This window comes from Phoenix dactylifera, chromosome 7 (assembly GCF_051530095.1).
Source record: "Phoenix dactylifera cultivar Ajwa chromosome 7, Ajwa_hap1_PhDact_Kaust_v1.1, whole genome shotgun sequence".
Lineage (NCBI taxonomy): Eukaryota > Viridiplantae > Streptophyta > Magnoliopsida > Arecales > Arecaceae > Phoenix > Phoenix dactylifera.
The window spans coordinates 11,452,406-11,464,438 of record NC_143196.1 but is presented as its reverse complement, the minus strand read 5'-3'; positions in this window follow the sequence as shown (position 1 = coordinate 11,464,438).

Below are 12,033 nucleotides of genomic sequence, written 5' to 3'. Positions count from 1 at the left end.
TACCCTAATTTCTCATAATTCAAAATTATTTTTTGAAATTTGCTGAGCCAGTCTTTATAATTGGGTTTGGTCAAACGGTTATTCTAAGAATATGAGTTAAAAGTCTAGAAGCTGACTTTATAATCCTCAGAGAGTAAAGATTCTAGTTAGAATTTTGTACTTGATCCTAATTTGTTCTAGGGACTTTTAGAACAAATGTACCTCCCACTATTTTCTCGAATCCCTCACACTCCCCTAGTAGGAAAACGGAAATCCTACGCGACTAGAGTTTCTAGTGGGTACTGCGGTCCCACCGATTTACATGCCACCTCACCTAACAGTTATTGGTGACACATAAATTGATGAATGTACAACTCTTGTACAATGCTTCTCAAGCATGTTGCAGTGCTACTTGGTCTCTAAGCCATGAAGACCACACCTAACAGTTATTGGTCCCATTTCTTAGTTAAGTCAGACCCACCGTGTAACCGTAGAAATAAAGTCGTCATTGGGTCCTCACCTAACAGTTATTGGTGCCCAACCCCACCTTTACCCTACAACATCTCATGTCTATAGAGAGGTCCAGCCCTCCGATGCAACTTGCCCACTGTATCCAGCCGAGACAAATCAACATCAGAAAGATCTTAGCAGCTCTACTACAGTGGAAGACCTATTGACTTAATATCGGTTAATCAGGTCTTAGTGTTTGCAACTTGAGCTCTTCATAAGAGGTAATCGAACAATTGGCCAGGTAAGCAGGTGGGAGGCTCCCCTTACTCAGAGAGTAAGGTCCTAATTAAGTAACCACCTTTCATGCTTTCCTAGACACCAATTAGATCAATTAATCTAATATGACCCCATGTTGGTTCACTCTCGACTTGATTGAGGAGGTTTTAGTTTAGGTCACTTTCGATTGGCAACTCGCATCTTATGCACACTTCACCCGCTATGCGTAGGCATAAACTTTAAACATCCAGGCATATATATAAGAAAGTAAATGTAACTGGTGATGATCATGGATCCAGGATGGGTCATAGTACAATCACATGCACGTCAATTGGTTTGATCGTCTTCAACTCTTGACTCGATCTTGATCCCTTAGGTTCAATTGTAATCAACTCCTTGATCCATCTTCAATCAACCTATGATCTCAATCCGCGCAAGGCTTGCTTGTAGGAGGCATACATCGATCAACCATCGACGTGCAACATACATCACAGATTACATCCTAGATAAAATTCAAAATAAAAGAATAATTACAACCCTTTTTCGATGAGACACGCAGGTCTCTAATACATAAATTTAAGATGCTCGCAGGCATCTGGAAAAATGATTTACATGTTATCACATAACATCACAGAACATTTCAGGCATTGCAGAACATTTCAGCACATTCACAAAAGGGTCATCCATGATCATCACCATTCGCATCACATGCATAATTTTAATTTACAAATCTGAAACTTAATTGATTACCTCATCTCATGAGTCGCTGATCATGCAAGGGATGATTCTTAAATAATTGTAATCATATTAATTACATAACAGAATCATTAATCAATGCATACCAAAATCCAGCATGCAGAAAAATTCTGCAACCTGAAATTCTGCATGCATAAAAATCAGCAGGCATAATCCTTTAATTTTCAGATCTAATATGCCTTGATCCTTTTAATCTTAATCATAATCTATGAAGCCTAGGCTCTGATACCACTGTTGGAAACCCGCCCATGTCGCAGAAAATTAAAAATTTTTCAGATGCAGCAGAAGAGGCATGCATGGGGTCATACATTCATCTCATGAACGTTATTTCAAAAACCGTTCGTAGATGGATTAGGATTAAAACTTTTTAAACAATTAGGAAGATCAGATCTTCACCTTGTGCGGGTAGATGATCACCGCAAACTGAAGTTCGTAGTTTAGGATGAAGGTTCGCTTGAAGCCGTTCACGCGTCCGGCCTCTATGGGTATCCACACGAAGTAGAGAACCGATCAAAGCTCTCTTGTCTCCCCGGGGTGCTAGGTCTCTTGCAGAGATAACTCTTGATGGCTGAAATCCTTCCTTTGAATCAACCTTTGATTTCCTTAGGAAGGAGGAGGAAGAAGAAGGGATGAAGGATGAAGAACACAAGGCTCTTCGCAGCCTTTTCTTTTTCCTGCGCTAGAACCAGGGAAGAAGATGGAATAGGTGATGCACGCCTCCTCCTTTCTCTTCCTTGCTGATGGCGGCTGAAGACCAAGAGGAGGAAGGGGCCACGGCACAAGAAAGAGGAGAGGAAGAAAATCAATCTAGGGTTTGGCCTTTTACACCTTATAAAGGTATATGGAGCTCCTACCTTTTAGGAGCTTCATTATTTTCCTTTTAGGAACCAAGAGGAGGGGCGTATGCCCCTCTTCTTTTCTCTTTGATTTCGGCCAACCCTCCCTCCTAACTCTCCATCACGCACGCCCCCACTTGATCTAATCAAGTGGGGCGTGGGACCTAAGCCTAGTTGGTTCAATCCTCTTCCAAAAAGGATTGGATGCATTTGTTTCCCTTCAAATCCTAATCCAATTAGAATTTGATTGAACTATGACTCAATTGAACCCTTCAATCCTAATCAAATTAGGAGTCATCATAATTCATTAGATTAATAATTAATTGGGACTTAAGAAATCCTAATCCAATAAAGATTTATTCAATTTTAGTCCTAATCCAATTAGGGCTTGACTTTGAATCTGAAGTCCTAATCCAATTAGGACTTCTAGGAATCCTATTCTAAGTAGGAATCCAAATTGAATTCAAAATCCTAATCTAATTAGGATTGTAGGAATCCTACTCCAAGTAGGACTCCCAGTCCTAGTCCAAGTAAGATTCCCAGTCCTAATCCAATTAGGACTCTAGGAATCCTACTCCAAGTAGGATTCGTATTTTAAGTCTAATTAATTAATTCCCAGTGTTCCTTCTTCAAATGATTATCAATCGAATTAATTACTCGTGATTCATAATCACTATTCAACCATTGGATCGGTCAATACTTCTAGTGTGTGTGACCCCATAGGTTCTATTCTGACTGGTAGTGAGATATATTGTGATCTCTATCATAATATCATTGAAAACTCCTTTCAATGGGTTGGAACGATTCCAACTCAACTCATTAGGGTTTATCGATCATAGAGAATCTCTATGAGTCCCACCATCCACCAGTGACACCTAGCAGCATGTAGTGGCCACCCAGCAGAATGGAATGATGAACCTTTAGGTGCAGTTGTCGTGTGATACAGTCCTTCTATCGTGGATCCCTACAGACCGGAGGTCATGGATAACTCGTCAAACCTCGTTGTCTGTCATATGTCTAGATTTATTCGACTTGAGTTCGAGAGTAGAAAACTCTTTTCCACTATATATTGTGCCCTGGCCAAGGTCTTAGAACTCAGTCTAATAAATCACATAGGATCACTCCTCATCTATCAAGGTCGATAGATTCCTTGTAGATGCGTACCCTACTCCTACAGTGAACTTACTGCAGCCAATCTACACTACAAGGACCCATATGACTAGAGACCATGTGTATGTGCAGTCAAACTACAATAACCTTACTGTGAGTAGCTGAAGCACCGCAGGTCAAAGGACCAGTCACACTACTGCAACATCAAGCATGTCACTGACGAGTGGATAGACATCCAAGTGACTTCTTGTCTTGGTCACGCTCAGTACCCTTGTTCTCTAACAAGTACCTGCATTATCACTTCAGTATCCCTACACTGTGGACTCGAGTCTCGTCCATCCATAAGGAAAGTGATGTGTGCACTGATCAGATCGATCACCGTCCTCGTGATGATCCATTGATCAGGAGCATTTAGAAATTAATCACCAATGATACATGGCTCAAATTCTCAACTCTTGAGAATATGTATCATCATCTTATTAATTCCTTGGACGATTCATAGACACATAAACAATATGAATGAAAAGAATGCCCCTTTATTAATCAATAATAATAAAGTCAAGTACAAAATTATGTCCCAGAATTAATAATGTGTTAGCCAGATTGGCTTCTAGGGCATACTTCTAACATTGGTCCCATTTCTTAGTTAAGTTAGACCCACCGTATAACCGTAGAAATAAAGTTATCATTGGGTCCTCACCTAACAGTTATTGGTGCCCAACCCCATCTTTATCCCTACAACATCATATGTCTATAGAGAGGTCCAGCCCTCCAATGCAACTTGCCCACTATGTCCAGCCGAGATAAGTCAACATCAGAAAGACCTTAGCAGCTCTACTACGGTGGAAAATCTATGGACTTAATATTGGTTAATCATATCTTAGTGTTTGCAACGTGAGCTCTTCATAAGAGGTAATCGAACAATTGGCCAGGTAAGCAGGTGGGAGGCTCCCCTTACTCAGAGAGTAAGGTCCTAATTAAGTAACCACCTTTCATGCTTTCCTAGACACTAATTAGATCAATTAATCTAATATGACTCGCTCATGTTGGTTCACTCTCGACTTGATTGAGGAGGTTTTAGTTTAGGTCTCATTTGGATTGGTCTATTAGATTGCATCATATGTTAATCTATCTACCCCACTCACATTCGCATCACATGCAAACGGCACATCGCAGGCAGTTATAATTGCAGCAATAAATAAAAGCTGAACTTTAAATAGGTGATGATCATGGATTCTAATTAGGTCATATTACAAGCACATGCACGTCAATCGATCAGTTGGTCTTCAACTCTTGAATTGGTCCCGAGCCTCCTTGATTCGATCCCTGATCAACTCTTGATCCAATCGCCATCAACCGCTCAGATCGCCGTTCATCTCATGTACTGTCTTCGACTTGATCGTTGACGTATATTACATCACAGAAATACAATCAGATATAAAATAATAAATTACATCCTCCTTTTAGGAGGCACGCAGGCCTCTCAAAAATATCAAATAAGATGCATGCAAGCATCTGAAAAATTACATGACATTACAAATCACATCGCAGGTCATTACATTTGATACCAAAAGGATTTGAATCCTATGATCATCACCGTATGCAACAATTATAATTTTCAGATATGAAATCTAATTGATTATCTTATGACATGGGTTGCTGATCATGCTAAACATGATTCTAAACTTTGTAATCCCATTAACAATGCTATTAGAATCATCAATTTATCACATAAAAATCAGCATGCAAAAATCAGCAACCCTGAAAAAATCTGCATGCAGAAAATTTTCAGCATGCATAACCTTTTAAATTTCAGATCTAAGATGCCTATTAATAATTAATCCTTATCTTAATCTACGAAGCCTAGGCTCTGATACCACTGTTGGAAAATCCGCCTATGCCGCAGAAAATTAAAAAATTTCAGATGGCAGCGGAAGAGGCATGCGCGGGATTGACATTCATCTCATGAACGTTGTTCAAAACCGTTCGTAGATAAATTAGGATTAAAATTTTTTAATAACATTAGGAAGATCAGATATTCACCTTGTGCGAGTAGATGATCACCGCAAACTGAAGTTCGTGGTTTAAGATGAAGGTTCGCTTGAAGCCATTCACGCGTCCGGCCTCTACGGGTATCCACACGAAGCAAAAACCGATCCAAGCTTCTTCGTCTCCTCGGGGTGCTAGCTCCCTTGCAGAGACAACTTTAATGGCTGATGTCCTTCCTTTAAATCAACCTTTGATTATGCTTGGGAGGAGGAAGAAGAAGGATGAAGAGAAGAAGAGGAACAAAGCCCCTGCAGCCTTCTTTCTTTTCCCTGCGTTGGAAGGAGGAAGGGTGGAGGAGGAGGCCGCCAAAGCCTTCTTCTTTTCTTCTCCTTGCTTGCGGCTGAACCAAGGAAGAGGAGAGGGGAACCAAGGAAGAGGAGAGGGGGGCCACGGCTTGGAGAGGGAAAGGGCTTGAATGAATGCCCTAGGTGCTGCCCCATACCCCTTTATAAAGCATATGGAGCTCCTAACTTTTAGGAGCTCCTTGATGATATTTCAAGAGGGGCGTCAGCCCCTCTTGTTTTGCCGCACCAAGGAGGAAAAGGAGGAGGGGCGTTCGCCCCTCCTTCTAGTTTAACCTAATCCTCCTCTAAGGAGGATTAGGAAGGCCACTTATGGTTAGGTCCTAATCTAATTAGGCTTAGACCAAGGGTGAACCAATTTTGGATTTAATCAATGCTAGTCCTAATCCAATTAGAACTTGAATGAACCATGACTCAATTGAACTAACTTTTCAATCCTAACCTAATTAGGAGTCATATTAATTCATTAGATTAATAATTAATTGGAACTTAAGAAATCCTAATCCAATTAGGACTTATTTAATTTTAGTCCTAATCCAATTAGGACTCGACTTTGAATCCGAAGTCCTAATCTAATTAGGACTTCTAGGAATCCTATTCTAAGTAGGAATCCATATTGAATTCAAAATCCTAATCTAATTAGGATTGTAGGAATCCTACTCCAAGTAGAACTCCCAGGCCTAGTCTAAGTAGGATTCCCAGTCCTAATCCAACTAGGACTCTAGGAATCCTACTCCAAGTAGGATTCGTGTTTTAAGTCCAATTAATCAATTCTCATTGTTCCTTCTTCAACTTATTATCAATCAAATTGATTACTCGTGATTCAAAATCACTTTTTCAACCATCGGATCGGTCAATACCTCTAGTTTGTGTGACCCCATAGGTTCTATTCTGACTGGTAGTGAGATATATTGCGATCTCTATCACAATATCATTGAAAACTCCTTTCAATGGGTTGGAACGATTGCAACTCAACTCATTAGGGTTTATCGATCATCGAGATATTTTCTGTGAGTCTCACCATCTACCAGTGACACCTAGCAGCATGTAGTGGCCACCCAGCAGAATGGAATGATGAACCTCTAGGTGCAATTATCGTATGATACAGTTCTATTATCATGGATCCCTACAGGACGGAGGTCATGGACAACTCGTCAAACCTCATCATCTGTCATATGTCAAGATTTATTCGACTTAAGTTTGAGAGTGGAAAACTCTTTCTCCACTGTGCATACTACCCCGGCCGAGGTCTTACGAACTCAGTATTATAAATCACATAAGATCTCTCCTTATCTACCAAGATCGATAGATTCCATATAGGTGCGTAACCTACTCCTACAGTGAACCTATTGCAGCCAATCTACACTACATGGATCCGTATGTCTAGAGACCATGTATACGTGTAGTCAAACTACAATAATCTCACTATGAGTAGCCGAAGCACCGCAGGTCAAAGAACTAGTTACACTACTGCAACATCAAGCAAGTCACTGATGAGTGGATAGATATCCAAGTGACTTCTTGTCTTGGTCACGCTCAGTACCCTTGTTCTTAACAAGCACCTGCACTATTACTTCAGTGTCGCCACACTGTGGACTCGAGTCTCGTCCATCCATAAGGAAAGCAATGTGTGCACTGATCTCATCGGATCGATCACCGTCCTCATGATGATCCATTGATCAGGAGCATTTAGAAATTAATCACCAATGATGCATGGCTCAAATTCTTAACTCTTAAGAATATGCATCATCATCTTATTAATTCTTGGACGATTCATAGACACATAAACAATATGAATGAAAAAGATGCCTTTTATTTATTCAATAATAAATAGTCAAGTACAAAATTATGTCCTAAAATTAACAATGTATCAGCCAGATTGGCTTCTAGGGCATACATCTAATATTAGGAATTGTATCCTAAGAGTCAATCATCAGTGCGCTGATGATTAAATTTTATAAATGAATTGACAAATTAATAAAATGTTATTTGGCATTGTTCAACATTTTATTGTTCATCTTCAAATGAACTCTTATATGATGAAGTCCATAGGACTTATTTTATGATAAAGGAGGATTTATCTTCAAGTCCTTAAAATTGTTCGCGATCAAATGATATGTTGTTACTAGGACGACAGCATTATCGAGATTAGGTCGTTGTGTGACATATACGTTGGTTGTCCTCTTAACCAAGAAATATGGAGACACTGATATGTCACACTGGTGAAGTGGAGGAGTACATTTTACTGAACGTGACCAATTCCAGAACGCTCTACTGTCAAGAGATGTTCCGAGTGGATATGGGTATAAGTTTGGCCCTCTGACCTGAGACCGCAACCTGTGACTAGCAAGCAACTCACTGTACTTTGGTACCGGACTACCTGAATTTCTAATTCAGTGATGGAAGGTCACTGGGTATAGTCAAGTACTTGCGTAGTTAGTCGTGAGTCAAGATGGAATTGACCCCTCCTGAAAATAGGAGATAATGCCTTGTGTTCAATTTAGCAAAACCTTGGCCAGAATAATCCTTATGAGAAGTCACAGAATTTCTAAAGTTGAATCACATCATGGATGCACTTATTACAGAGTTGACAGAACTCTGAAGTCATCCTGGCATTTAGGAGTCATAGGGATAAATCATACGGTAACCATAGTCCAAGGATTCTTGACTGTTGCTTTGCGATCATTCGGCCTATCCGGACGTCGGGTACAATTGTTAGATGGTCATTTCGATTAGTACAAAAAGTTGTTCTTGTGTTACCGGCTTAGGTTCGAACCTATGGGGTCATACGCATAGAAGTTTCTAGGTTGATCAAATGGCTGATTAATGATTAAGAATCATTTAGGGATAATTTGGTCAATTCAATTGACAAATTATCCTAAGCAAAAGTTGTATTAAAATAATTATTGAATTATTGGAGGGTTAATTAGTAATTGGATTACTAATAAATTCAATTTGATTGAATTATTGGACTTTAATTAAGCCAAATTGAATTAGATTCAATTTGGGCTAAATTAGGATTTGACTAAATTCGATCGGGTTCGACCCGAGCCGATTGGGCATAACCTAATTGATCGGACTTGACCCAATTGGATTGGAATTGACTCTAGTCAATTAAAAGTCATTATTATGAAGAATTAAGTGGAATTAATTGCAATTGGGTTGATTTAATGAGCCAAATCAAATTGAATTTGACCCATATTAATTTGGGTTCATGATTGGGTCAATTTAATTAAACCAAGATTTGTGCGGATTTTAAAGACCATATGTCGTCGTAGGATGAATATGACTTAAGTCATGTTCACACTATGCGGACTTTAAGGTCCACATGGCATCGTTGGATGCATGCTCCCAACTCAATTAATTCTCCTAATGAGATTAGGAATCCTAATGTGATTAGGAAATTAATCAATTGATTAAGTGGACACATGTCATGCATCTATGAGCACAAGGATTGGACACTTGGCATTAATCCAAGGGTGGGTTATAGTCCCATACTCCTAATAAGATTAGGAGAAGCCCTAAACCCAATCTATAAAAGGGTAGCAAGAGAGATATTATGCATTAATTCTCTCCTCTTCCTTTCCATGCCAAGGGTTTAGTGATTATGATTTTTTCAAAAACTTAGAGTTCTGAAAAATTCAGAAAAGGGTCACTTCATTACTTCTCCTCTTCTCCTTCTTTATCTTTATTCTTCATCTCATAAGATCAATCAAAGGTTGATTGATTTTAGGAAGAACAAAATCAGCCACAGCAGGGTTCCGCGCAAGCTAGCACTTCCATAGGATCAGATCAATCCGAAGCTTCGCATGGATCATCCATAGAGGCCAGACACGTGTGTGGCTACGAGGCTCGACTTTCAGATCTTCAAATCCAACCTCTTCATCATAAGGTATGAGATTTATTTTATCCTAGTTAGGTTCAGAACTTAACAAGGATTGCTGATTTTCTAATTCTATGATTAATCATGCTTATAGTTATTTTTACATAAATAGTTTAAACGTTTCTGTAATTTATTTTTGATATATGATCTTCCTTGCATGCTTGGAATTAAAGAATTTAATTTTATCTTTCCGCTGCATTTTTTTGAAAATTTTTAAAATTACATGCATGCAAAAATCGGCTTTTTTTCTTCAATTGGTATCAGAGCCAGGTTGAATGTTTAAACAATTTATGCTTAAAATAATTATAATTAAATCTGAGATTTATAAATATGTTTAGATCAGATCTAAAGAAGATTTATGAATGATTTAATTACTATTTTTGCATGATTAACTAGATCTGAAATTTGGATGCATGTGATGCATGTTTTATGATTAATATATGTGATATATTGAACATGTAAAATTTGAAATCATAAACTTATTTAGATTAGATCTAAATGCAATTTATGATCCTTTTAATCTCTGATTTTATAAGACATATAAGATCTGAAAATAAATGCTTATGATGCATGTTATTTAAGTTAATTCATGTTAGTTTATATATGTGATATATGAACATAAATCGTTAATGATTTAAATATGAATTAAATATGAAATCAGAATGTTTAATTCACAAATTTAGATATGATTTTAAGAACTAAAAATTTGTAATTAGCATCTGATTTAAGACTTATACAATTATCTAAAAAATTTTCATAAAACTACACTTAATTGAGAATTAAGTGACCTAGAATTGTGAATTGAATTTCAATGACAAATTGCATAAGTCTTGGAGGTTTGGGTTAGCTCAAGTCAAGTTCTCTAATTGGGTTAGACGTAAGGTTAGAATCAAATCATGGAATGATTGAGTTAATTGATTAAATCTAACTAAGTAGTAATTAGATCAAATAAAGATAACTCAATTCAATTTACAATAGTTATAGATTGATCGGTTCCATGTCTTTAATCAAACCAAGATGGAACTTGATTTAGGCTCCGTGGTTCAGCCCGGATCATTAGGATGGTTAAAATTAAAATTGATTAACCAGTCGGTGAAAGAGTAGATGCCCTATAAGCCAATCATTTGATGGGTTTCTCTTTGTAATCCTCCAAATCATGTACTTTGACACTCGATATATATCAATAAAGGCATTGTGTTTCATCATTTGCTGCTTATCTGTTTTATTATTGGATGATGAACCCCATAAATTAGGACATTGGTTTTAGGGTTATGATGAGATCATACCAGTGAGACCTAAAATCCTAAAATCCTAATTTAGAATATTCCCAGTCAAATTGGTATATTGAGTCGGAGATCAATATTACCGGAAAGACTGGCACATCTTATGTATGCTCGATGTAGAGGGTGATTGATCTCACAATCACTTATGTGAGACACTAATACAAAGATGTGGGTGCTTATTAGAGGAATGAGTTCACTGAAATGACCAGCCATGAGAACATCTTATGGATTCTTACTTAATTATCAAAAGATGGTTCTCATAGTGGGAGTTGTGCAAGTGATCCTTAGACCTGAGATCACCATGGTACCTTGTGCACTTGAACCTATATTTTGGTTTACCCTCATTCACGACATTGCGTTGTATACGGTGTATTCTGGATATGGTGGATTTTGTACGAAGGTTGTGAGTAGGTCAACAAGGAATCAGTCACTTCTAGTAAGAGAAGGTAACATCCTACTTACTCTAATCTTATGATGATTCAAGAAGCCTTTGATCAAAGCAAAATGAATAATAGAAAGAGTTTCTAATGTTTCGTTGTTTGAATTATCATATAAAAGATTGAGAGAGACATGAATAAGTGATTGAGTTTGACATTGATCCATACTCATGCACTTATTCAGGATGTAGTATGACTGAAGGATTGAATTGCACGGTAACTTGCCACTGAAGGGTATGTTTGAATTTGTCCAATACATTTCTCATCTTCCGGGTAGACATGATACGTTGCTAGACGTCAATCTTGTGTTGTGGGTTGATCGGATCAAAGAGTTTGATTAGATCAAAGCATCAGAAAGGTTCTGATTGCTAAGTCAGGTTTAGCACTAAATTGAACCTAAATTGGATTAGAGATATTCTAATCAGGCTAGGTCAACTTGCACCTGCACCTACTGCTGGCTAAGATAAGGAACCCAATGGGTCACACACAAGAGAATTGATCAAGGGTCTAATTGGATTAGATCATGTTTGCAAGATGAACATGCTAGCACGTGTTGCAAACCCTAGCTTCTGATTCAAATTAAATTCGAATCTGATTCTTAGATTAGGTTGATCTAATATGATTAGATCATGACCTAATATGGGTTAGCCAAGAGTTGGAACCCATTTAGCT